This window comes from Lissotriton vulgaris, chromosome 3_1, assembly GCF_964263255.1.
Source record: "Lissotriton vulgaris chromosome 3_1, aLisVul1.2, whole genome shotgun sequence".
Lineage (NCBI taxonomy): Eukaryota > Metazoa > Chordata > Amphibia > Caudata > Salamandridae > Lissotriton > Lissotriton vulgaris.
In genome coordinates, this window is record NC_141689.1 from 1,750,592,726 (window position 1) to 1,750,617,255 (window position 24,530).

Here is a 24,530-nt window from a genome sequence, read left to right on the forward strand (position 1 = left end):
AAATTAAGTAAAATAAAAAATAATTTTGAAACAAATAATTATTTTTTATTAAAAATTATTTAGAAACAAAAGCATTAGTTATTTCATAAATGTACTTTTTTTCCTTTCCTATAACACAGCACAAATTACAACCCACATTTAAATTTAATTAAAAATGTACTTACATATTTAACATAATTAATTGCCAATTGAAGAAATATAATTAATATTAAAACAAATTAAAACGCATACAAATTGATAAGCTTACCACACTTTATCCCTATAATCCCCACAAAACAATGGTAAAATTAAACTGTAACAAAATTAATGACACATTTAAAAATTATTTTCAATTAAAAAACTAATAATATATAAAAACTAATTATAAAGTAAGTAAAATTAATTTACTCCTCACCCTTTACCCCTAAAAAAGTAGAACCCACACACAAACAAATATAACAACTACCCTAATTAAATATAAATTAATTAATTAACATTAATGATCAACCAATTGTTAACTAATTGAACATTAAAACCTTCCCACCCTTTACCCCATAAACCCCACAGCCTACACCGTAAAATATCACACAATTACCATAATTAATTATCAATGAATTAATTAATCTAAATTAACAACTAACTATTAATTAATTAAACATAAATTACTTAAGACAGACTTAAGACAAACTTAGGACAGACTTAAGACAGACTTAAGACAAACAAGACAGACTTAAGACAGACTTAAGACTGACTTAAGACAAAATCCTAACGTTACTACTACTAAATGGCTTCTGTGATCACCAAAAGTAGTAAGTGTAGCATTTAGTTCTGTGAATCAGGCCCACAATTTCCATAATACATTTTTAACAAATTAAATAATATAAATTAACAACTATTTAATAATTAATCAAAAAAATCATGTCCCACTCTTTACCCCTATACACCCCACAACCTGTACCTGCACCTAAAAAAATTGACACCATTACCATATTTATCAATGATTAATTAATATTAATTAACAACCAATAAATAATTGATTATAAATAAATTACTTCCTACAACTAACATTATGACATGTAAAGTAAATACAAAATAATAATTAATTTATTGTCATTAAATTTTTTCCCACCCTAATTTCCTATAAACCCACAATTTGCTACGGAACTAAAAAACGCAAAAGGTAATTAAAATAAAATCGATAACTATTAAAATGTAACATATATATTGAAAAACATAAACAATACATATACACATCACATACATTTAACCCCTTAACTGCTGGGCCTTTTCCACCCCAGTGCTGAGCCCTTTTTTAGCTATTTGGAGTAGTTCGCGATTAGGTCTCTGTAACTTTTTGACCACATAAGGGATCCATGTCATTTTTGCGTCCTTTTCTTCCAACATCATGGGGATTCTAAAGGTACCCAGAGTTTGTGGATTCCCTTGGAGGGGTCACAGAAAATAAGCAAAATACAGTGACATTTTAGTTTTTTTTCGAAAAATTGGAAAAACGGGCTGCAAAAGAAGGCCTCTGGGTTTTTCCTTGCAAATGGTATCAAAAAAGGGTTTGTGGGACTGAAATCACCATTTCCCCAGTTGTTAGGGAATAGCAGTCTTTTGTCATAGAACAAACATTTTTCACACAGTTTTGGCATTTTTTTGGGACATAGCCTTTTTTTGCTATTGTTAGTGCTTCCAACCTCCTTCTAGTTAATGGTGAAAATTAGTATGAAAGCAATAATGGATCCTGAAAAGCTATACATTTAATTAAAGTAGACAAAATTCTGAATTCAGAATGGGGTTATTTGTTTAAATCCATGAAGGTTTCTTTATAGAAACTAGTAGTTAAATTTCTGGAAAAAATGAAAATTAGTTGAAAAAAACAGCCTCTTGTGTCAACGTTTTCACCTGTACCTTCTTATAATTATGACTGCTCTTTGCAAGCAATATACTGTTACATTTGCTTGACCTTCCTGGTTGTGGGGATATATAGGACTTGTAGGTTTACCAAGAACTCGACGAATCCAGAGCCAAAACCTGCGCCGCAACTTGCAATGGAATTTTATTATCTACTGGGTTTAGACCAATTATTCTTTGAAAATGTATACATGTAATAATCGTTATGAAAGACACCTATGTATTTCTGAAACGGGTACGAATTATAGAGTTTAGAAATAGTACATATTTACACATTTTCAAAATTGGGAATACTAGCATGAGAAATATTGGTCATTTTTCAAAATGACTTCTTTTTTACACAATGTCTTTCATTTGAAAGGCAGAAAAGCATCAAAACTCAACAGGCAATAACAGTTACTTTACAAATATGAATTACCCTAAGTCTCCCGATAAAAATGGTACCTCACTTGTGTGGGTTGGCCACGTGCCTGCGACAGGAAACGGCGTAAAGCGCAACGTGGACACTGCTCAATTTCCGCAGTGAAAAATGACCCATTTTTGACAGAGTGCCAAGCTGTAGTTTTTGTACCCTAGCTCGGCCGGCACGTAGGGAAACCTAGCAAACCTATACATTTTTGAAAACTAGACACACAGGGGAATTCGGGATGGGGTGCATCAACTGCCTCCCACCATGTTATGTTACCCAGAATCCCCTGGAAACCTAAAAAATTGAGAAAAACCCACTTTTTCCTCACATTTCTGTGTTGGAAAGTTATGGAATCTGCGTGGATCAACAAATGTTCACCCACCCCGCATCCCCCAAAGTCTTCTGAGAAAAATGGTACCTCACTTGCGTGGGTCTGCCTACTGCCTGCAACAGGAAACAGCGCAAAACGCAACGTGGTCGCATCTCAATTTCGCAGTGAAAATTTGCCCTTTTCTGCCAAAGAGCCTACTATTCGTTTTTGAACCATAGCTCTGCCGGCCCCTAGGGAAACCTAGCAAACCTATACATTTTTGAAAACTAGACACCCAGGGAAATTTAGGATGGGGTGACTTCCCTGCCTCCCACCAAGTTCTGTTACCCAGAATCCCTTGCAAAGGTAAAATAATTTTTTTTAAAACGCATTTTCCTCACATTTCTGTGGTGGAAAGTTCTGGAATCTGCGTGGATCAACAAATTTCCACCCACCCAGCGTTCCTCCAGGTCTCCCAAAAAAAATGGTACCTCACTTGCGTGGGTCTGCCTACTGCCTGCGACAGGAAACAGCGCAAAACGCAACGTGGTCGCATCTCAATTTTGCCGTAAAAATTTGCCCTTTTCTACCAAAGAGCCAACCTTTCGTTTTTGAACCATAGCTCTGCCGGCCCCTAGGGAAACCTAGCAAACCTATACATTTTTGAAAACTACACACCAGGGGAATTTAGGATGGGGTAACTTCCCTGCCTCCCACCAGGTTCTGTTACCCAGAATACCTTGCAAAGGTAAAATAATTTTTTTAAAAACGCATTTTCCTCATATTTCTGTGGTGGAAAGTTCTGGAATCTGCCTGGATCAACAAATTTCCACCAACCCAGCGTTTCCCCAGGTCTCCCGAAAAAAATGGTACCTCACTTGCCTGGGTCTGCCTACTGCCTGCAACAGGAAACTGCACAAAACGTAACGTGGTCGTATCTCAATTTCGCAGTGAAAATTTGCCCTTTTCTGCCAATGAGCCTACCTTTCGTTTTTGAACCATAGCTCTGCCGGCACCTAGGGAAACCTAGCAAACCTATACATTTTTGAAAACTAGACACCCAGGGGAATTTAGGATGGGGTGACTTCCCTGCCTCCCATCAGGTTCTGTTACCCAGGATCCCTTGCAAAGGTAAAATAATGGAAAAAAAATGCATTTTCCTCATATTTCTGTGGTTGAAAGTTCTGGAATCTGCCTAGATCAACAAATTTCCACCCACCCAGCGTTCCCCCAGGTCTCCCAAAAAAAATGGTACCTCAATTGCCTGGGTCTGCCTACTGCCTGCGACAGGAAATTGCGCAAAACGCAACGTGGTCGCATCTCAATTCCGCAGTGAAAATTTGCCCTTTTCTGCCATTGAGCCTACCTTTCGTTTTTGAACCATAGCTCTGCCGGCCCCTAGGGAAACCTAGCAAACCTATACATTTTTGAAAACTAGACACCCAGGGAAATTTAGGATGGGGTGACTTCCCTGCCTCCCACCAGGTTCTGTTACCCAGAATCCCTTGCAAAGGTAAAATAATGAAGAAAAAAAAACGCATTTTTCTCACATTTCTGTGGTGGAAAGTTCTGGAATCTGGGTGGATCATCAAATTTCCACCCACACAGTGTTCCCCCAGGTCTCCCGAAAAAAATGGTACCTCAATAGTGTGGGTAGGCATAGTGGCTGCAACAGGAAAAGGCCCAAATCATACGGGTGAGACTTCAAAATTACCTTTTGCAAAACTACCATATTTTTTGGGGGGGCACCAGAGTTTTTGGCCCGGGGCTCGGCGGCCATCTTTGGAAACTACCAAACCCAAACAATTCTGAAAAGTAGACACCCGGGAGAGTCCAGGGAGGTATGGCATGCGTGGGTCCCCCAAGGTTTTCCTACCCAGAATTCCCTGCAAACCTTAAAATTTGGTTAAAAAAACACTTTTTCATACATTGTTGCGTCGGATCTCCGTGCCGGCACAAATGTCCTACCGCCCAGCGTTCCCCTTGTTCTCCCGAGTAAAATGATACCTAATTTGTGTGGGTGGGCCAAAGGCCTGTGACTCAGGTGAGGTGCCTAATTTGTCAAACCCAAACACAACAATTTTTTAAACTTCGTTTTTAGCCTGTTCTGATTTGGGGCACCCACACAAGTGAGGTATCATTTTACTCGGAAGAACACTCGGAATACTGGGCTGTAGGACATTTGTGCCGGCACGGAGATCCCACGCAAAAATGTATGAAAAAGTGTTTTTTTAACCTAATTTTAAGGTTTGCAGGAAATTCTGGGTAGGTAAACCTTGGGGGACCCACGCATGCCATACCTCGCTGGACCCCCCCGGGTGTCTAGTTTCCAGAAATGTGTAGGTTAGGTAGGTTTCCCTAGATGGCCGCCGAGCCCCGGGTCAAAAACCCTGGGAACCCCCTCGCAAAACCCGGTTGTTTAGTGATAGGTTATTTTGATGTCGCCTCCTTAGGTTTGGGGCCCTTACCTGTCGCGGGTCCTTGAGCCACCCATGCAAGTGAGGTACCATTTTTACCGGGAGACCTGGGGGAACACTGGGTGGGAGGAAATTTGTGTGAGCCCAGTGGTGCCACGCATTCCCACACAAAAATGTAGTGTTTGGGTTTGACAAATTAAGCACCTCAACTTAGTCACAGGCCTTTGGCTCACCCACACAAATGAGGTATCTCGAGCTGAGCAAGCACATCTGCCTTTGAAACTAAGACAAACATGCTGGAATTTTCAAAAACTTCCTAAAGAGAACATCATAAACTACGATGAACGGTGGAATGGGAAACGCAGATACTCCATGACAACGTGGCATATGTTCTCTCCACCAGTATGAGCAGCATGGGGACTATAATGCACTTGTCAATTGGCGAACAGAACAACTACCAAGTTTTGAAAACAGATAAAGGTGTGGCCCACAGACAGTAGGTATCCATTCACACGGTTAACCTATTGGCAGCTCCACCTCAGTCAATTTCCCAGTATTTTGCTTTAGTGTGATACAACATAAAGCAAGTAGGAAAACATAAGGCGGGCGTACTTGGGCACTGAGGACAGTAAACACGACTCTCCTGCCTTTTTCCCTGCATCGAGCACACTTTACAACAACGACATGGTCGCTCCTTTTTGCCTGTTGCAGGAAGTTTATCGGCAAAGTGTCGCTCCTGCAGCCTTGCCACATCCTCCAGAACACATGAAGTGGAGACCTCTGCTTCTGTAGCAGTAAGACTTTCAATTACAGACAACTGAAAGTCAAGGAAAGACATGAGAATTCCTGCGGTGGTCTGACGATAAACAACATACACATTGTATGTTGCCATCTGCATCAGGTGCGTAAACAGTTTCTTATACCAAGTGCAAGTTTTACGACTTGCATTGTATGGCTGAAGAACCTGGTCGTTCTTGTCTACTCCGCCCATGTACTTGTTGTAATCAAGTATACAGGTAGGCTTGTGGACTTCGGCCATTTGACCCCAAACCGTGAGAGGGGAAGTGCTCTCATCATGAATTGTAGTAAGCAGATACACGTCACGCCTATCTGAGAACTTGACTGCCAGCAGTTCTTTGGAATGCAATGCAAGGCTCTGGCATTTCTGGAGCTTTGTAGAGCTCACTAAACAGCTCTACTCCTGTATAGAAATTGTCCACATAAAGGTTATAACCTTTGTGAAGAAGTGGCTGGACAAGCTCCCATACGATCTTTCCTGTGACCCCTAGCATAGGAGAGCAACCTACAGGGTTAAGAGTTGTGTCCTTCCCTGTATACACTCTCAAGCTATACACATAGCCAGTCGTGCTCTCACACAGCATGTACAGCTTGATGCCATAGCGAGCACGTTTGCTCGGAATGTACTGCCTAAACAGCAGCCGCCCTTTATACAAGATCAAGGACTCATCGATGGCTATATTCTTTCCAGGAGTACAAACCTCTGGAAACCTGGCAGACAAATGATCCACGACAGGCCGAATTTTGAACAACCTGTCATGGTCTGGATGGTTCCGGGGCAATGCAGCAGAATTGTCATTGAAATGCGCTGCAAAAGCAAAAAACGATCTCTGCTCATGTATGTTGCGAAGATGGGGGTTAACCAAACCGTGCGAGTAGACCAGTAGGATACCAAAGTTGGTTTATGCACTATCCCCATTTTAAGCGTGAGGCCTAAAAATATCTTCAACTCCCCTACAGAAGTGGGAGTCCACTTGCGCACCCTAGAATGAGGCCCTAGAGTGCCTCCTTGCTCCATCTGAAATTGTTCGGCACGCAAATTTGTTTGCTGCACAATTTTGTCTAGGAACTCAACCCCAAAAAAGAGATGGAAGTAGTCAATTGGCAAAAAATTTGCTGTATCGACTTTACATCCAGCATCGCCAGCGAAAGGTGGAATTTGGGGCTGAACTAAATTGGGAGGCTGCCAAGACAGCACACCGTCTGTGCGTGCAGCTGCACGTGCCTGCACTCTGGGTTGAGGTAACCGGTTACGGGTGTCCTGCTGCACAGACTGTGCTGGCAAAGGGACAGCACAACTGACATCGTCTCCTTCAGAATCGCTGGACGATGAGTCATCAGATTGAACTGCGCCAACTGAAAATTCACTCCCAGATTCGGCTCCGTTGTCCTCTCCCTCAGATGCTGTTTCAGTATCTGCTGTTTCAGTCTCTGATCCTGCCTCAGAGCTGGACTCCAGAACCAGATTTAGGGCCTGGGTGGCATTCATCCAACGATGGGCCATCTCTTTTAGTGCCTAAACTATCCTTTTAAAACACTAACCTATGTAGAAGGCAGATAGATTGTTGGTTTTAAAGTGTAAGTGGGTGTGTGCGAGAGTAAAGTGGTTCAATCAATAATGACGAAGTCACCTTACCTTTGCAAAATCAGTACGCTCTCCAGTATTACTTTACCTTGCCACATACCCATCATCGCAGCCTTTTACCGCTGGTGGGAGCCAGTGCGACCATCATTTTGGCGCCAAGATGCCTATGGGCGAACGTGTGCTTTACAATTGCACACTATGACCACCTTTGATGCGCCCACTACCATTCTTGCAAACGTGCCCCTCATCTCTCCATAGCCCCTCTCTCACATACACTTAATCTGTTACAAAGTGTTTCTACTGTGTGGCTTTACTAATCCACCTACCTGACTACATAATACAGATCTTCAGCACTAAGAAATATCTCTGTAAATATATATATATATATATATATATATATATATATATATATATATATATATATATATATATATATATATATATATATATATATATATATATATTCACTGAAAAAACCATAGGTTATAGACCATATATAGTTAGGAATTCGCATTTACAAAACCTTATTTTACTCACACAAAACCATTGAAATTCCATATATAGTTAGTTGCACTAACTATATATCGCGCACCCGCAATCCACTGCTGATGATGTCACATATTACATCATTCATGACATGGTCAGTGACATCACTGATGACATCACTGATGACATCTCAAATGACATCACTGATGACATCTCAAATGACATCACTGATGACATCACTGATGACATCTCATTTGACATTACTGATCACATCACTGATGATATCATTCATGTGATAATACGATGAACCTCTTCAGACTCTAATATAACCTTAGATCCAATCAGTGTAAACAGACACTCACAGACTGTCACTCATCCATGGAGTTACTCACACACCTAGTCAGTCATGCAAAGAATCAATCACACCTCCATTTCCTCAACTATACAGTTATACAAACTTTACTTATTCAAACATATACTAACACATATTTACTCCCTTATACAATCCCTGATACAAGTTCACAATGATCCATACAACCACTCACACATTCACTGGCTCTTATGCACAGTTATTTATATATGTCAACTCTCACATGTACTGTCTTTACATATGTACTTACTTTGACATGTAGCACTGAGATATCCATTCACTCACCAATACACTCATGCACACAGTCAACCGCCCATACAGCTGTTTCCACATGCACTTTTGAAACCATACATCTAGTGAATCAACTGCTCACACATCTATGCACAGAGTCATACACCTCCCAGCCACCCACACACACACTCAGTCTCCCATACAAATACTTGGGCAACCAATCAATAACCCATATAGTTACTCATATAGCTACTTATCAACACATGCAACAGTTTACAGAACAACAGACATAATGATGCACAAATTAATACAGTTTAGTCACTAACCCATGCACTCAGTGAGACACATTTAATCACTCACTCATACAGTCAGTCATGCACCTACTAAATCCTTCATCCAGACACTTATACATCCACTCATTCTTCAATATGTAAGACATATTTTAACTTTACAGAAACATACAGTCACTGGATGTTGTCATCAGTGATGTCATCAGTGATGTCATTTGAGATGTCATCAGTGATGTCATCAGTGATGTCACTGACCATGTCATGAATGATGTAATATGTGACATCATCAGCAGTGGATTGCGGGTGCGCGATATATAGTTAGTGCAACTAACTATATATGGAATTTCAATGGTTTTGTGTGAGTAAAATAAGGTTTTGTAAATGCGAATTCCTAACTATATATGGTCTATAACCTATGGTTTTTTCAGTGAATTTTCAAGGTTTTGTAAATGCTAATTCCTAACTATATATGGTCTATAACCTATGGTTTTTTCAGTGAATTTTCAAGGTTTTGTAAATGCTAATTCCTAACTATATATGGTCTATAGCCTATGGTTTTTTCAGTGAATATATATATATATACATACATATATAAACATATATCATCTGTATATCTATATAAATACAAACATAAATGCATGCATACATATACTTATATGCATACAGATGCATGTTATTTACATGAAAGTTGAAAAAACACTAATAAAAGCAAAGCTAAAAAGCCACCTCATTACAAACAGAATGGCTTTAACTTAAACAAGGGCGAGATCTATTGCATTTTCAATGCTTGTTTACTTTGGTTCCATCAAGAAGGCATTCAGATGTGTCACACATTTGCCATCAATTCTGAATGTTAGCACTCTAGTTGCACATTAGATCACTGTAGTAAAGCTACTGCTCACCAGGGACGTCTGCTGCTGGTATTCAAAGTGCATGTTTCAGTCTGCATGTCAGAATTTTTTAAATGAAATAGAAGAGGATCTGAGAAGTCACTCAAAATGATCCCTAATTTTTCTTTCTGAAGCACTAATCATACTTTCTATGGCAAAATTAACCCCCTCATGTTGTTCCTTTTTAAATTGAGTGTTTTCAGACTTACCACTTCATTCCAATCAAGATGGCTTCTGGTGTGCCATACTTTTGTCATAAGTAAGACTGTTAGCGCTCTAGTTGTTCTTTAGAACACTCTGGGACATTCTGTCATTGGGCTATACTTGGGGTACATCTGGGTGATATTTGGGCTACATTTAGGCTCTTTTGTCTCTGGTGGCCATCTTGGGAGACTGTATGTCAGAATTTTTTAATGAAATTGAAGAGGGTTTGAGAAGTCACTCAAAATGTGCCCTAATTTTTCTTTCTGCAGCACTAATCATAATTCATATGGCAAAATATACCCCCTCATTTTGTTCCTTTTTAAATTAAATGTTTTAAGAGTTACCAATTTATTCCAATCAAGATGGCTTCAGGTGTGCCATACCTTTGTAATAAGTAGGACTGTTAGCGCTCTAGTTGTTCTTTAGAACACTCTGGGACATTCTGTCATTGGGCTATGCTTGGGCTACATCTGGGTGATATTTGGGCTACATTTGGGCTCTTTTGTCTCTGGTGGCCATTTTGGGAGACTGCATGTCAGAATTTTTTAATGAAATAGAAGAGGATTTGAAAAGTCACTCAAAATGTGCCCTAATTTTTCTTTCTGCAGCACTAATAATACCTTCTATTGCATAATATACGCCCTCATTTTGTTTCTTTTTAAATTAAATGTTTTAAGAGTTACCACTTTATTCCCATCACGATGGCTCCGGGTGTGCTATACCTTTGTAATAAGTAGGACTGTTAGCGCTCTAGTTGTTCTTTAGAACACTCTGGGACATTCTGTCATTGGGCTATACTTGGGCTACATCTGGGTGACATTTGGGCTACATTTGGGCTCTTTTGTCTCTGGTGGCCATTTTGGGAGACTGCATGTCAGAATGTTTTAATGAAATAGAAAAGGATTTGAGAAGTCACTCAAAATGTGCCCTAATTTTTCATTCTGCAGCACTAATCATACTTTCTATGGCAAAATATACCCCCTCATGTTGTTTCTTTTTAAATTAAATGTTTTAAGAGTTACCACTTTATTCCAATCAAGATGGCTTCAGGTGTGCCATACCTTTGTAATAAGTAGGACTGTTAGCGCTCTAGTTGTTCTTTAGAACACTCTAGGAGGCTGCCGTAGAACACAAAGGAATCAACTGACAGTCTCTGTCCTTGTTGGATGTACATGTTTTACTGAGAATGTCAGACTTCATTTTCACATGACTGAGAAAGATAATGTGAATTTACAGAAAATATGCTTTCAGTTTAGCTTATAGATCCCCTTCCAAACCACTGTGGGAAAATCATGAGATATTAGTTTTCTTTCAAACAATATTCATGATATCACAGCAGAAGGTTTTTTCACATGGTAAAATCACCTTAGAACCCACCACAATTCCTAAAACGAGTATGGTATTATCAACAAATGATTTATAATGTAACTAAAGTCCTAAAACCCTCTATTAACTACAATGCTTTTTAATGAGGTGCTATCATGTATATTGGTCCCAAGATGGCTGCCAACACTTCTTGGATGAAGTGCTGACAGCCAATCAGATCAGATGTGTGGTTAGGCTCCGCCCAGATATATATCTTTTTTTGAACCTAAATTACTCAAAATCCACTGGAGCACATATATTGAGACCTAGCAAAGGCACATCGGGCTAACAGTCCCTACAATTTTGCCAAGTTTCGTGCAAATCCATTCAGCCGTTCGAGCTAAAAGTGAGGCCAACCGCCCTATGGAAATTAACATGGGAAAAACGCGTTTTGGGACCCCCCTTTTTTCTTGGCCCCCCCCTTAATGAAACCCCCCCAAATTGTCAGGGGCTGCTCAGAAACAAAATGTTCCATGTTCCTGAAAATTTCAGCCAATTCCGTCCACAAACGCCAAAGTTATTAGACATAGAATTTTCAAAAATCCCATAGAGAAAAAATCCTAACTATATATACCTACTGGCGACCGCCAGTAGGTAATATATATATATATATATATATATATATATATATATATATATATATATATATATATATATCAACAGTGACTCCAAGGAACTACCTCCAATCCAGCAGGACCGGCGAAGCAGGAGACAGACCACAGCATTCGGGTAAGTATTTTTTATTTTCCAGTTTTTTCCGCTACCAATATATATATATATATATATATATATATATATATATAGATATATATATATATATATATATATATATATATATATATATATATATATATATATATATATATATAGATATATATAAATTCAAAATGTCAGCGTGCTCAATACCTGGTGCAGGTAGCAACGGGTAGAAACCTTACCCAAGATTGAAATTCTGAAACACAAAGGATGCCGCACTACAGAGACAGGTTTCATAGTTGCTTTATTTTCACCACCACCTGTTGTGGTGAAAATAAAGCAACGCAGAAACCAATCTCTGGAGTGCAGCATCCTTTGTGTTTCTGAATTTATATATACCTATATATATATCCACATGAATCATTACGAGAAAAGGTGCCCTTCCAGGTGGACCAGGGTTTTGTTGCAATATCACCGCTTTACTATTCCGAATGAAAATCAAGCTATATTATAACTCAAAGGAAGCCCACCAATGACCACCTCTGCCATGGATTCCCTCTCAAGCTCCATAGTGCCCCTGAAATTTCAATAACAACTGTGTCTCAGATTCTTTCACTTTTATAATAACACTCACACCAGTGTACCGTGTCAGAGCACTTTACAACACACACACATTGCACAGAGACATTTGTACATCACTTTATAGGAAATGCTACATCTTACAGGACATGTTGTAGTCTAGCAGTAACATGCCATCTATACTGGTAGGCAATATAGTTTGAGTCCTTATTCTGGGAAAGCACGAAAAACAAAAGGGCACAAAAGTAGTAACCCACTAACCTCTTCACATATGCACTTTGCTATGTGCATGCCTATGGCTTTCCTGGAAGCCAATGGTGGACCCCACAGAACATCCAATATTTTCCGATATATATTGATTTTCAGCATTGCCCCCACAGGGGGTCGGCCACTGAGCAGAAGGACCAACCCCCTGCCAATATCACTACCATTTTTCATTACATTTTTCTTTCAATATTTGAAGGGCGATCTCGCCCCCAGGAAAATTCAGGCACATAAATGATCAAGTATGCCCCCATACTTGATTGCATGTCCCCCACAGGGGGTCGGCCACTGATCAGAAGGACCGACCCCCTGTCAATATCAGTACCATTTTTCATTTACTTGACAAAAAAATAGAGAATCGGGAAGTCACTTCCGCCTCAGCTGCAGACCACCACCTCCTCCCAGGCACTCAAATCTGACCTCAAAATTCTCCTCCTTCAAAGACACTTCCAAATTCAATTCACGCCCTCTCTTTTATCTGAAGGAACCCCTTGCATTATAGAAAATTCTATTCTCCGTGACTATGTAAGTGCCTCCTGTGTATTCTTGTCGTTTGAGTGTCTGCCATTTATTGCAGTATTATCCTTCTACTTGTGTTTGGTACTCTTTTGTAACATGCACACGTCACTTTTCTGTTGTTACAGTTTTCTACTCTTACATTTTGTTTGCTTTAGATACTTGCACAAGTGCCACCATGGCCTACGTAACGTTTGATCTTGTGTTTGAGAATCTGCCATTTATTGCAGTATTATACCTCTACTTGTACTTTGTATGCTTCTGTAACCTGCACACATATCACCTATTCCATCCTGTAATAAACTGTTTGCTACCTCTTGCAGTTGTTTGCTCACAATTGTCACTTATGCCACATGTACCCTAATGTTTGCTTTTGTAAATTGATCAGTTACAATTTTCACATCATGTATCAGTACTGATCCTATTGGGAAGCTCTCTGACTTTAGTAACATGCACACGTCACTTTTTTCAAATCTTACATTTTGTTTGCTTTTGATACTTGCACAAGTCCCACCATTGCTTACGTAATGTTTGATATTGAGTGAGAGGTATAATACTGCAGTGGCAGATACTCAACTTGTACTTTGTATGCTTCTGTAACCTGCACACACATTACCTTTTCATCCTGCAATGTACTGTGTGCTACCTCTTGTATTTGTTTGCTCACAATTGCCACTTTTGCCTCATGTGAGGCGCTCAGACACCTTTGGGTAAAGTCTGTGCTTTATAAATATACATTAAAAAAAATGTCCCCCACAGGGGGTCGGCCACTGATCAAAAGGACCGACCCCCTGCAAATATCACCGCCATTTTTTTTTATTTTTACTGCGTATTTTCAACATTTTGGGGGGTTGATCGCACCCCCCAGGGAAAGCAAAGACAAATAATTAAAAAATGTGCCCCCGGGGGGGGGGGGAGGGTGGTGGGAAAGCGTCACCACAAAGGCCGACCCCCCCAAAGACATCCCTGGTGTCTAGTGGGGTTTCCTGGCCGTGGATCGCAGTGCTGCTGCGATCCACGGCAAGGAAACCCTCTCAGGAAGGCCTTGTTTGAAAGGGGAGATTCTCCCCTTTCAAACGAGGCCTCCCTGAAAGCTGGGGAGGCTGTTTCCAGACAGATTTGCCCCTCGGAGTCAAGCACGGCCTTACCTGCTGCTGTCCTCGGCTCCGGTGGGGAACTCAGTGACGTCAGAGCGCCTCGTGGCGCGCTGATGTCACAGATGGGCAGGAGGGGGGGCGGGAGATGATGCTGAAAGCCTTCCACGTCTCCCCCACTAAAAGAAAAAAAAAAAAGAAACACAGGTGCGATGCACCGAACGTTAAATTACAACCCTCCCTGGTGACGTCCAATGGACGTTCGCAGCACCAGGGAGGTAGTGCTTCTGTCGGCCATTGGCCGACAGAAGCACTTAAGGGGTTAAAATATAAACTAAAATACATAACAATAATTAAAAAAATCAATATTTTAAACAACTATGTTCTTGCAAACAATATTAATAAATTCTATATTTAATTTTTTTTTATTTCTTACCTTAAATTCGACATTCTTGACCACAATATTCTTGCTGTCGATATTTTGGAATCAAGATATTTCCAACTCGACATTTGTGTAAGTTGAAACTTCCAACTCAATATTCTGTCTAACATCCTTTTATGATACCTCCCTCAAGCCTGCGCCACAGGGTTCCCTGGAGGTGGATGCAAGATGTTTGATTTGTTGCATGTTCTCTCTAACTTCTTTTTCCATTGCAGAGGCTGAGTCGTTATGCTCAGATGTGCTTTCCACATAGTCTCCAAGGGTAACCACTCGGCCTGTAAAAGGGGATGAAAATATTGCACACACCTCATTTGACTCTTGGACTCAGTCAATCTATCCTTTTTTACAATGCTTTTGTTTGTTGGATTATATGGAAAAAGACAAATTTGGTAATTTTGACCACCCAGAGAGAAAACGAACCTGGTAGAAAGCTTGTTTGAAAGTGAAAAATTGCTTTGTTAATTTGCAAGTAACATCCTAGAAAAATTATGTTGTTTGTTAGAGATGGATATATATGGAAAGATTAGATTTGCTTACCAGAAAGATAGTTTGTGATGTTCAAAATTCCATTTGGGCTTTATGTTTTTCGGCTTGAAATGTTCTTGATGTTCTAGCTGGGGAGACCATAATAAAGAGAAAACTAGGCTTAGGTACGGTGTTTTAAAGTTTCTTTTTAATTTTTTGCACACTGTTTGTATACCTGTTTGGAAGAAAAGACAAATTGTTTGGTTAATTTTGCCTATCAAGAGAGAAAAAGAACAGTTTACAAACTATGCTGGAAATGTTAAATAGCATTGATAATTTGTACAGCACAACCTAGAAAAAAATGGGGTTCGTTAGTTTTGAAGAAATTAATAGATCGCATTTGTTTACCTGATGTTTAGTGTGTCTTGTTTATTTTTAGAGTCTGTGATGGCTAAAATCTAGGATGGGCTTTCTGCTTTTTAGCATACAACGCTGTTGGTATTCTTGATGTCATTAGCTTTGTATGATTTACTATTGTTATATTTTGGTTTGTGAATGGCTTCATTTTAAAGGTTGACTTACTTAAATATGTGTGTAATGTCTCCTATCGGTGTGAGGTTGAAAGGGGAATCCTTTTGAAGTCTTCACAGCACTTGCAGTATATTATTTGGCACTGTAACAAAATAGAAAAATAATCTATTTCTATATTTCCAAAGTAAATTTTGCCCCCAGACGTCCAGCACCTGCTTTGAGGGACACCCCCAGCAGAGTTAGATTATTAAATTTGCCTCAAGAGAGTGACCAGCGCCTGCCCTGATGGGCAACGCTGGCAGAGATATAATAATAATTTTGCCCCCAAACACGGTCCAGCACCTGCCCTGAGGGACGCTACCAGTGGAGCTCATTTATTAAATTCACCCCCAGTCACTGTCCCGCCCCTGACCCGAGGGATGCCCCTGCCCCGAGTAAGATTATTCAGTTTGCCCCAGTCAAAGTCCAGCACCTGCCCTAAGGGACGCCTCCAGAGCAGGTACTTTATTACATTTTCCCCCAGTCCCTGTCCAGCACCTGCCCTGAGGGATGTCCCCAGCTGAGTTAGATCAATAATTTTGCCCCAAACCCTATCCAGCAGCTGCTGAGAGGGACGTCCCCAGTGGAGTTAGATTAATACATTTGCCCCAGTCACTATCCAGCCCCTGCCCTGAGGGATGCCCCTAGCAGAGTTAGATTAAAGATTTTGCCCCAGTCACTGTCCCACACTTGCCCCGAGGGATGCCATCAGCACAGTTAGATTATGAAGTTTACCCCAGTCACTGTCCAGCACCTGCCCTGAGGTACATCCCCAACAGCGTTAGATTATTAAACTTGCCCCAGTCACTGTCCAGCACCTGCCCTGAAGGACGCCCCCATCAGAGTTAAATTATTAAATTTGCCCCCAGTCACTGTCCAGCACCTTCCATGAGGGATGCCCCTGAGGAGTTAGATTATTACATTTGCTGCCAGTCACTGTCCAACACCAGCTCTGAGGGTCGCTTCCAGCGGAGTTGGATTGTTTAATTTGCCCCAAGTCACTGCCCAGCACCTGCCTTGAGGGATAATATCACTTGAGGTAGACTGATAAATCAAAAAGAAACAGAAAGAAATGTTTAAAATGTAAGGTCAATTTTAAATTAGATGCAGGAAAATCTAGTTGAAAATTACTCACATTACTGTCATTAAATTGGGTACAGTATGAATTATTTTTTGGGCTGAGATGTCAATATCTGTGAAATAAGGAAAGAAATATTAAAATTTACCTTTCCGAACAATATGCTTATATTCTGGATCTGTTATGCGTACATTTTGTACTTACTTTGACTGATAGATGGCACTGTCTCCACAGCTAACAGTCATAGGTCTCACAGAGCCGAACAGATGGGTGGTCGTGATCTGTGTCAGTGTACCACTGGTCACAAAATGGTGGACGGCTCCTTTTATACTTGTTTTGAAGGGACAACCACATTTCAAAACACAATATGACATAGAGAGTTATTTTTAACCTGTTTCATATTATGACTGAAAGTATATTTACATGAAATGTCTTAGGAAAAAGTTTTGTTTAAGTCGTCACTTATTACATCAGCCATGTTTGCTCTTCTGAGGTAACTTTAGAAAGACAAAAACAAAGGAAGCACTTAATTTGTAACGGGATTGTTTCTAATAAATATGTCTACATTATATATGTATTTTATTTTCAGTGAAATAATTTTAAGGCAGGAAAATAACTGTTTATTACATAGTACAAAAAATGGGATTTTATTTTTAAAAGGAAAAAAATATTCCTGCATCAAGAAATGCTTTTTTTTCAATATCAAAATTGTGCTGCACTGATATGCGTGGTAAAGGCATGCCTGGTAATGGTGTGAGTGGTAAAGGTAGTTATCCTTTATGTGCATGGGCGTGCATGGTAGTGGTATGCGTGGTAAAGACCTGCGTGTTTCAGACATATTTGTGGTCTAGACTGGATTGTAAAGTCATGCGTGGTAGTAGCATTCATGGTTCCGTCATACATCTTACCCCTACACACGAGACGAATCATGACACAAGCCCTCATCACCAGCCGACTGGACTATGACAATGCCTTCTACGTAGGAACCGTCGCACTCCTTCTACAGAAATTTCAGACCATACAGAACGCTGCAGTTAGACTCATCCTCGGCCTTCCACAATGACCCCATATCACCCCCCCATCTCGGGAAACTCCACTGGTTCCTTGTACAGAGGAGATGCATATTCAAGCTGCTGACCCATGCACATAAGGCTCTACATAACAAAAGACCCCACTACAATAATCACTGCCTGAACTTCCACCAACAATTGAGAAGACCATGCTCCGCCTCCCTTTCACTTGACCTTACTCCCTACATCTCCTGAAGTAGACATGGAGGATGCTCTTTCTCCCTCATCACAACAAAGACCTGGAACAGCTCCCCACGCACCTCCGGACCATCATCTCACTTTCAGAATTTCCGAATGGCCTTCAAGACCTGGCTGTTCGAATAAACTTCTGGGGCCTGCAGTGCCTGGATACTCAATCAAGTGGTTAGATGCGCTTTATAAATCCTGATTGATTGAAAGTATTCCTCCTCTTCAAATGGGAGCACAAGGATGCAAGACAAAACAATGAGATATTGGCGAGAAGAATTTAGCATCAAAGTGTGCATCAATAAACCAATGGAGATGTTTCCAATTGAAGTAGCTAGAGAATCACCTCAGGTGTATCCAATATACAGTCTATGAGTGCAAAGGTGATGGCCATAATGAGACACCAAAAAGTTACATTTCATTAGAAGAATTGAATTGTGGCTGGAATAAGAACAAAGTGAAAACATTGTCCAACAGGTACATCTAATGGTCATCACTCAATGAGGATTAACAAACACCTAACATGTCCATCAAAATCAGCAGTAGAGTTTGGACTCAACATCATCCCCAAAGGGTCCTGCAAAAGTAATTATCAAAAGGACTTCAGAAAAAAAGTGAAAACAACGGATGGCCAAGGAAACAAAGGGAGCATCAATACATCACCAGGCAATGTTCAGTGCCAAAATGTTTGGTCAAAACTTAAACTAAAATGTAGACCCTAAATCCACCTTCATTACAAAATAATATTTCATTCAATCTGGTTATTTATTTGTGTGCATAGCCACAATAGTTAGAAATCTAAGCCAATCATAGGTATAAATCTACTGTAGATATCTGATTTGTTTAACTTTTTGTGAAGCAAGTCATATATTTTTCCATTGGCAAAAAAGTACCAGAAAGTCTAGGACAGAAATAAGGGGCTCATTATGATGGCGGGTGGACATTAGTCTTCCCACCATCATAACGGTGATGGGACCGACCGCCAGACATGCTGCGGTCCCACCAGCCCAATTAGGATGCGCCCACCATACTGGCGGGCGCATCCTGGCCTTTTACCATTGCGGACGGTGCTCTCTGGCTGCAGCACCATCCGCAATGGTAAAAGGGCATGCACAGCATTTCCCTGCACCACCTGGCAGGCACCATGCGGTGCCTGCTACGTGGTGCAGGGAACTGCAGGGAGGTACCATGGGTACCCCCCAAGTGCAAGCCACCACCCTCCCACCAGGGGGTTCCCAACGGGCCCCCAAAGCCAATCCCTGCTAGCCTTTCTATGGCAGCATCACTGACATGGAAATGCCTTTAAACCACCCTCATTGTAATATGGCTGGCGGTGCCTGCTAGGCACCACCACCATATTGATGGACCAGCTCCGCCCAGCCAGCAATCATAACGATTGCCGACCGGTGGAAAAGCGGCGGATGGACTTTGCATCCACCACAATACCCACCACCCTCATAATATGGCGGGCTATTTCACATTAGGATGGCGTATCAATCGCCGGCCCGGCGGTGGTGATAGTTATGCCATCCTAATGAGCACCTAAGTTATAATTTATTCAGCACTCCAAAAATTTTTGACAGTTGATTACTTGAACACACATACTTGAAAATACATAACCCATACCTGTGTAATGTGGGCCTACATGATAAACCATCAGCCCAAAGGCCAAGTGGTTTGTAAATGTTACCACAACACCCAGATGGCAATCTAGATTCATATTAAACATTTTATTCATTATATATTTTGTGTATGATTTATTAAATTATTTTAGTACTTTTTAGAAAGATTTGTCTGTCAATGCTTTGAGGAATGTGTTTTTGTTTGGGAGACTGTGCTAATATTTAAGGTGTGTTTTATGCAACAATGTGTATTTTTATAAAATCTAATTTTAAATAGTAAGCATTGTAAGGACATTTAAAACATGCATTCTAAGATGTGCTTTTCTTTTCTGCTACATTGCCACTATGGAATAGTCTATGACAATGTTTCCTAAACTGTGGGTTGCCATCCACTGGTGAGTTGCCAGCTGATAGATGCATTTAAATTCTTCATTTATCTTATCACATTTGTTTGCCTACAAACACATAGGTTAAATGTCAGGCTATGTCTCTGATACATTGCTGTTTATTTATTTAAAATTGGGACTGGTTTTTTCAAACTTATTTCACTTTAAAGTCACAGAAAGCAAAGTAAAATAATTATGTAACAATTTTGCTGGAGTACAGGGAGTGGGAAAGGAAAGACTGTAAAAAATTGTTTTTTTATAGCTCACAACAAAATGTAAATCCCTATTGTTAGAAACTGGATTCCTGGTTGGATGAGGTATGCTCCCAGGCAAGACGGGAACCACCACTCTAGTCAGGGTAATTAAGATACTCACCTAAAGTTTACCTGTGCTCACCCCCTGGTAGCTTGGCACAGAGGATATGCTAAAGAGGCAATGTGTAAAGTAGTTGTGCAACACACACACACAGTTACACAATGGATTATTATATTCTGAACAAAACAATACCAACATTATAAAAATCTAATGTATCGAAGTTGAGATATAAAATTTTAAAAGAATAAACACAATAAAGCACTTTCAAGCAAATATATCAAAAACGTTATTTTAGTTCATGCTGAAACAGGGCAAAGTCAAAGTGTGGGCCAACCATGATTGCGCGCCTGCTGCCTACAAGACCCACGCAGGCCCCGGTAAACAAAGTACCTTTCCTTGTCACAAGCAGCAAGATGCGTCTATCTTCTCCATGCAGTGAAGGTGATGCGGAAGTTCCAAAGACAGGCGCTGGAGTGAAGAGGCACAGAGCCATGTTCCCAATGCTGCCACACAGTTGAGGGAATGAGTTGATCTCACCAAGCTGCAGGGACAGCAATGTGCTGTCCAATGCGTAGATCTCAGGAGCACAGTGTTGGTTCCGATGAGAATAGCCAGGTCTAGCCCTGCAACCGGTTCGATGCGCCGGCTCTGCTACAAGCAAACAAGAAATGCATCCAAATCCATGTTGCAAGCATCTGGGCCACTTCCAGTCAGACAGGCACAGGGACAGGGGTTAGAGACTTTGATTTCCTGAATCTCAAGCACCAGGAGTCAAGCCAACAAACCATTGGAGATCACTTGGAGTAAAGGCTGAGTCCAGAACTTCTTCAGAGAGCAGCATACAACAGGGCAAAACACAGACAAGCAGACCTTTCAGTTCAGCAGTCCAGTTGAGTCCTGTAAGCAGCATACAGAAGTTCTTCTGGTAGAGTTTCAGTTAAAAGTCCAGTAGGGTCTGATTTTAGGTCAGAGACCCAGTATGTATACCCAAAAGTGACTTTGATGTGGGGCTGACTTCAAAGCAGCTCTCTGAAGTGCACAATTATCCCTTTCAATCCAGTCCTGTTTGCCAGGCTATCTGTGGGGGATAATCGGTCATTTGTGTGAGGACAGGACACTGCCTCTTCAAGTGAAGTGTTAGCCCCTCCCTTCTATCCTGCCCAAGCAAAGCCATCAGACTGCAGATGTATGTAGATGGTTGCTCCTGTGTTATGGATCTCTATAGGGAAAGCACAAAGTGTAGATATCAACCACCCCAGATGTGTATTGTAGATAGGCTGTCATACACACAGAGCCATAAATGCAGAGAAATATCCACTTAGCAAAAGTGGCATTTCTGAAATAGTAATGCCAAATCCAGCTTCACCAGTAAGTAGGATTTTTCAATACAAAGTCAAAGTCAAAGTCAATTCCAAACATATTAAAAATGAAAAAGCTACCCCTCTCTGAGTGGAAATTACAGCCTAAAAGTGTATTAGGGAATTCCCAATGCTAACCTGTGAGAGGAGTAGGCCTCATAGTAGTGCAAAATAAAATTGGCTGTTAGTCACTTCCAGAAATTGCAAAAAAGAAAAGTACATGTCCTAACTTTTAGTTACATGGCACCCTACCCTCAAGGATACCTAGGGCCTACCTTAGGGGTGATTTATACATAATAAAAGGGGAGTTTAAGGCTTGGTAATGAGTTTTAAATGAAAAAAGACACAATATATACCTATAGTCTTCCACATGTGTATGTGATGTAATGTTGAAGAGCCCTAGTTTATCCCTCAACTCTCAAGGTGTTGTAACACCGGGGAAGGCATCCCTTAAGGATAAGACCCCTCACTCACCCGAAGGTGACATGCTTCATCATATGGGTCCTCCTTACCAGTGGGGAAAACCTAGTCACCACTGGGAGCTACTACTTCTGGGTTTTAAGGAAGGAGCTCAGAGATGTTTTTTGGAGTAGGATGGTAATCCCATATGTGTGCTGTTGTAGGTTGAGTGAGATATGTTGCAGCGCTGTGTGAAGATAGGGGGGTGTGAATTAAAACTGTCTAGATAGATCACCAATAACCTTTATTCCTGTGTACTACCTGACAGGGTTAAAATGTAACAGCACAGTGGTATGGATATAAACCACTGTTAGTGATAGGTCGACATGTTTCAGCCTCTTGATCTATTTTTAGTATCAGCGGCTTTCTTCAGGACCAGATATTTATACAATGCAGTCGGTACCTCTTCGTGGAGTAGAGCTAACCCCGGGGTTAGCTCTACTCCACGAAGAGGTACCGACGGACAGTGCGGGGCCTCCCTCCTGAGCAACCTGACAGGTAGAGGTGAGGCTGGACTATTCAACAATTGTGGATATCCAGAGTATGACCTGACACAGCAATAACATTGCGCAGGAGTACTGGTGGTGTATTACCAATTTTCTTAGTTGTTTTATGCTTTACTCACTATATTGCAGCAGCATTGTATAAATATCTGGTCCTGAAGAAAGCCGCTGATACTAAAAATAGATCAAGAGGCTGAAACATGTCGACCTATCACTAACAGTGGTTTATATCCATACCACTGTGCTGTTACATTTTAACCCTGTCAGGTAGTACACAGGAATAAAGGTTATTGGTGATCTATCTAGACAGTTTTAATTCAACCCCCCCCCCTATCTTCACACAGCGCTGCAACATACCTCACTCAACCTACAACAGCACACATATGGGATTACCATCCTACTCCAAAAAACATCTCTGAGCTCCTTCCTTAAAACCCAGAAGTAGTAGCTTCCAGTGGTGACTAGGTTTTCCCCACTGGTAAGGAGGACCCATATTATGAAGCATGTCACCTTCGGGTGAGTGAGGGGTCTTATCCTTAAGGGATGCCTTCCCCGGTGTTACGACACCTTGAGAGTTGAGGGATAAACTAGGGCTCTTCAACATTACATCACATACACATGTGGAAGACTATAGGTATATATTGTGTGTTTTTTCTGAGTATTCAGGGACATATACCTAACAGTCTATAAACTTTCACTATAGACCCCCAATCCACTGTAGTATCAGCAATGAGTTTTAAATGCCAAGTCAAAGTGTCAGTAAGCTGAACACAGGCACTGCTGTGGGAGACCTGAGACAGGTTTGAGAGGCTACTTCTGTGGGTGGAACAATTAGTGCTGCAGCCCACTAGTAGCATTTAACTCACAAGCCCCGGGTAGATGTAATACCACCTTACAAGAGACTAACAAGTAAATTAAATATGTTAATCAGATATACACCAATTACATACACATTTAGTGAAGAAGCACATGCGCTTTAGCACTGATTAGCAGTAGTAAAGCGCTTAGAGACTTAAGCCCAACCAAAAACTTCAGCAAAACGTAAACAAAAAACAAAACGATTAGGGGAAGACCACCCTAAGGCTGACAGGTCTAACAGGTGTAAATGAGCTGTACAGAATTAGCAGTTAGAAATCAAAAATTAAGCACATTTCTTTTATAATTCTGAAGTGTGATGAAAAAAGATTTAACAGGAGCAAAACAAATCAAGACATTTTAATTAGCGATGCACAAATGATAAATATTCACTGAAACCCCATTTCCACATATTATCATTTATGTGCAATACACAATATAGTTTTATACGTGAAAGTGTATGTGTACAAAGTTAGTGGAATTTCAATGGAAAACATGCTCTCAATCAATAACAGTAAGCTATCACACGATTCTTTAGTTACATAAAAAAACACCTATCTCATGTCAAGCTAGGTGGGTCGCAAAAGTTTCTCATTATAAAAATGGGGTTGTGGTTCCAAAACATTTGGGAAGCACTGGTCTAGGAGCTGTACTGTCATTATGAAAAATATATTCTTTTTACCAGTGCTGAAAGATGACTTGTTGTGTTTAACTTTGTATGAGTTTGTGGAAGTAAAATATCCCCCGAATGAATTCAGCACTGTGAATTATGGGAAATAATTCACAGTTAAACCTCTTTTCTGTCAAATATGAGCTTTGAA